The 4,868-nt window shown below is 36.0% G+C and overlaps 1 long non-coding RNA gene across 1 annotated transcript in view; it reads left to right on the top strand.

The window, feature by feature from the left end:
• The window catches only part of LOC139974466 (uncharacterized), a 65,870-nt gene that overhangs the window by 31,973 nt on the left and 29,029 nt on the right, over positions 1–4,868 (top strand). The window lies entirely within an intron of this gene.

The raw sequence follows: 4,868 nt of genomic DNA, 5'->3' as shown, positions 1-4,868 counted from the left end.
TGTTACTTTCTTAGTTTTATATGTTTGACAAGAATAAAGTGTTAATGTTATATATATATATATATATATATATATATATATATATATATATATATATAAAGGTTGTCAAAAGTTTTTCAGATTTTGACCTCTGGTGACCTCAAAGGAGATTTGAACTCACAAGCAACAGGAATCGACAAAAGCTCATGAATCACTGCCAACCTAAGAACGTTTCACACAATTATATTGCATTGATATTGGTCATAGTAAAAAACGATGAACTGTTAAGTTTCATAAACAGCGTCTGGTCAAAACAAATCTATACATCCAACATGAAATAAATACGACGGAAATCGTCCAATAAAACCGCTGTACTACGAAGAGTACAATTTGTTGCACGCAAAGTAGGCTTCCGAGCGGCACGTTGAAGCCAATTCAAATATGTTCGAGTTTTTAATTTTGAGTTTTTGATTCTACGGATGTCCATAGGTTCATTTCCAATTGCCAATAGCCTCCTTTTCGTATGAGGCGTTACGCACTTGTTATCTGATAGGCTGATCAGTGGGAGATACGGTAGCTTATAACGCACCGTTTCCACAATTTGGCGTGTGGTGACTCCAAATGACATTTGACTTCAATCAAATCTTGAACTGAACGTGTCACAACTTCATACTAAATATGAGATTCGTCCAACCTTCCATTCTTGAGTAATCGTGTTTACAAGGTTTCACAATTTGACTTCTAGTGACCCCAAATGGACTTGGACCTCCGTGTCACAACTAAACACGAAATACGAGATTTGTCCAAGCTTTCCTTCTTTAGAAATCGTGTTTACAAGGTTTACACAATTTGACCCCTGGTGATCCCAATGACTCCACAAAAACACAAGTTTTTGCTCTTAACTGTGGTCTACCACTCATAACATAATTACAACAAAAAACGATTATTTTGAAGCTATCCTTGTACGTCAAAGATGAACAGTATTTGAGCCCAAACTGAATAAGCTAAAATTGTTAAAAGTTTTCAAAAGTGCTTCTTCTGGAATCTTAACTTAACGTTTACATGTTTCATTAGGTCAAAATGCTTTACATGTTAAAGTAGGAAAATACTTGTATTAAAACAAATTTGAGCATCAGTGACCAGCAGTTGACTTTCTAACAACTTGAGGGCAGTGAAGATGATGAGCTTAAAGATACTCGCTCCGTAGCTGGAGTAATTAACCATTACACATAACACATAAGATTAAACCTTCCTGCATGTATCTGTCTACACTCTACAATTGAACACCGATATAAACTTTTCCCAATATCTGTAAAAAACAGTACCCCTCGTTTAGTGATAAACAACAATGGCGGGCACAAATAATGGGGATACCACCCACCTCCGTTGCAGTGTAAAGACGGTGGAGGGGGGGGGGGAATTCAGTCGGGTTTTATTCTTGTATTTAATTGTGGATGAATTACACCATTACTCCGGATACGTTATTTAAAGTACTACAGATACGTCAATGGGTACGTTCAACAGGTACGTTTCAACGGGTACGTCATTTGAATTGCCACGGGAATAGTTTTCTTTGGGTGTTTTTAAATCTTGACAGGCTAGTTGTCACATCCTGTAAGTCATCCTGTTATTTACGGTACGTCTCTTCCTTCATTGGTGGAGGCATACCCATAATGCAACAGAAATTGTCCATGTCTGCCAATCACTCAGCGATTGTTCCCATAACAAGTCCAAATATCACGTTGACTTCAAAAGTAATTTATGTTCTTTTATAGTGTGGTTCTTACAACAGGTGTACAATACGTTGTATACTACCTTATTATTTACCAATATACTGTCCCATCAGCACTCCTGTCGATTTTCACTTGATGTGACTAAAACGGGAAGCGGAAGGAAATGGAACTTCTCTTCGTGGCTCATAATTACTCTTTGACTTATAAACACATTCATTCTAGCTTTATACAGATAGATTAAAACAATATACACTGCTAATGAATATTAAATTCCCATCAATAAACGTCTCTTGATTCGGAATTCAGTGTAAATTATATCCATAGTAGCACATGTAGTCGTTTCATTCTCACACATTCCTCTGCATTGATTTCACCAGAAATCCAACCTTGTTTACTAAACCGCGCAGCCTTGCCCACGCAATGATGATAAGATGTCTTATGAATATTAAATAACATAACACCTGTAAATTTTTCGGAGTCCGATGCTTACATTGCCTCATAGTCAATTAAGCACTTGTATTGATCGGGATGGAACAAGCCGGGAGTCTTAATTAATTATGTACAGAAAAGTTACTGTTAACAATATCGGGCCTGCTTTGCTCAAGCTGGATTATCACAAGTAGTGCTGTACGTATGGGTGAGCACGTTACCTTTCAACGTACCGATTTAAATGAATACTGTGAATCTAATGGTACCTCATGGGAGTTTGTACGGTGAAGTAATAAATTCACAAAAAAACAAAAAAGATGTGGCAAATGCAGTTGAGTTAATAATATCGTCATGGCAATTAATCTCGAATCGTTTTTGCTATCCTTTTGAACTTTTAACTAGTTTATCAACAACAGGCAATAATATGTGTTAAAAGCAAAGGAACATGCTAATAAAATTCTAATCACAGAAAACAGACAGCTCAAAGCAAATATTTTACAAATATACCATATTTCAACTAGGAACAATTTAGCTATAAAATAAAGTCCAACATACGCGTTTCTCAACTGTGGTTGTTAAATGCTTCTGCCAGTAACCTGATGCAGGAACAGTATTACAACGAAAGCGTAGAAAAAACATCATATTGACGACTTAGACATATTGTAAAACGGTAAATATTTGAAAATCAACGCTTTGTCCAGAAAATTGACCTTGTTGTACGGTAACTAGTTTTGTTCCCGGTTTTTGCCTTTTCTACAGCAGTATTTTAAAGATGGAAGAGAGTATGCAAAATTTTGATTGTAAAATTTAAGACATTATGCAAATTTATTGCATTGAGTTAAATCACGATCTTTCAGACTCATATTTTACTAAATCGCAAAGCTGCAGTTTTCATCTTTGACCGCTTTGGAAGTTGCTCGTTTCTCGACAAAACAGTAATTTCAAGGTTTGTTGGTAGGAATCAATACTGTGGTAAAGTTGACAGAGTAATGTCCCTTTACATTTCCGTACATAGCTACACCTTTCGCCGAGCAACAGTACTTCCTGTTAGCTAGTGTGTTAGTGTTAGCTATCCTTGTGTGTCATAGGACTATGTAGGGCTATACTGTACGCATTGTATGGTACAACAAGCGCTGATTTATACGGTATAAACAAGATTTACAGGACTCAAGTGTCATTGCCAGATAAATAACACGAGATATCTACTTTCATTTGTCTTTCAAATATACAACTCTCAAATACATTACCGGTATTTCAGTTAGAGTTATATTATTGTATAATGTATTGTGCAAAATAGTCTCACAATGTCAGGCATTATGTGTGAAATATGAATCAACCGCACCAAGAGCTCAAGCCAAAACCATAGCAAGTTAGTAATGAATTTGGGTTTTAACGACAAGTTGCACATATAACAGTATTAGGGTAAGCCACAAACATCTTAGTTAAAATGTGACAAAAAATATCTTAAAAAATTGTATTTACGAATATGTTGGTTGTTTTTAAAGTTTTGTAAAGAATTGATTAAAGAAAAATAACACTTTCGTACAACTACACAGGCTTGTCAACATTTGCACAGAAGAAGAGATGGGGGGGGGGGTAGACGAGGTTGGGAGAGGGAGGGTGACGAAAAGAAATGTATTAAACAGTTGATATAAACTATTCCAGATGTAAGTTGAGTGACTTATGACGTGTTTATAAAGATAACCGTGATCGTCATCTCATGACAATTAACTTATTGAACCAATAGAGTTTACCTCAATTCCGTAATGTGAAGCGCATAAGTTACCAAGTCAACGCGTGATATAGAAGTTAACATGTTACCCTAACCACCAAACTGTAAACCTGGTAACCTGTCCAACCAATCTGTACTTAACGTTTTGAAAATAAACTTAATATGTTGTCGAAATCTCTACCCATTACTATTAACATCGAAGAAATGGACCAGTTACATGCCAAGGAGAACAGGGAACAGTAGTGTTTTAGTACTCGAAAAGTAGACCTACTCGGTCCTCGAGTACTTTTTGCGAGTACTTGGTTCACGCACTCGGTGGAAGTACTCGAGTGTCTAGTCATTCAGTACCAGAATTCGAATGATAAAGCGCTCGTACTCGGTACACGGATTCTAAAATGACGTGTTCGGACTCTGGTACTTGGTACTTGGAACCTCAAGTACTAGCATGTACTTGGTACTCGGATAATAGTAAGAACTCACAACACTGATAAAAAACTAAAAAGAAAAGGATGTATCAAAGCAGAACGCAGTAAGACATGTCGTCTTGTGCTAATAGTCATAATGCAAATAGACTGGCCATTTTCCATACGGATTTAGACAAATTTAATCTCTAGGCCGCTAACGCCCCATTCAGTACAATCATTACATTTCTATGGGTTATCATTATGTTATTATATCATCTCTATTTTAAGAAGTTAAGTTGATATAAATCATTTATTCCTGATAGATCTTACAATATTACAATATCACACTTGCAATGCGAATTAGCATCACTTTGGCTTCACAAAACTATGCGACAAGACTAAAGGTTTTCTGTTTAACTAGACACGAAAGTTAAAAAAAGGTTATGACCGTATTCTATCTGAATGTATACATCAATGAGAAGCCAGATATATTGCAAGTCTAATGACGGTTCAATGCGTATTCATGATATATGATTCGAAATATATCTAAGGGTCTTTCAAGGGTCATATTAAAAGTAATGCTCCATATTT

The sequence above is a fragment of the Apostichopus japonicus genome, chromosome 9 (genome assembly GCF_037975245.1).
Source record: "Apostichopus japonicus isolate 1M-3 chromosome 9, ASM3797524v1, whole genome shotgun sequence".
In the NCBI taxonomy this organism is placed as follows: Eukaryota; Metazoa; Echinodermata; class Holothuroidea; order Aspidochirotida; family Stichopodidae; genus Apostichopus; species Apostichopus japonicus.
The sequence above is the reverse complement of the archived record's forward strand: the minus strand, read 5'-3'. Positions and strand labels throughout refer to the sequence as shown.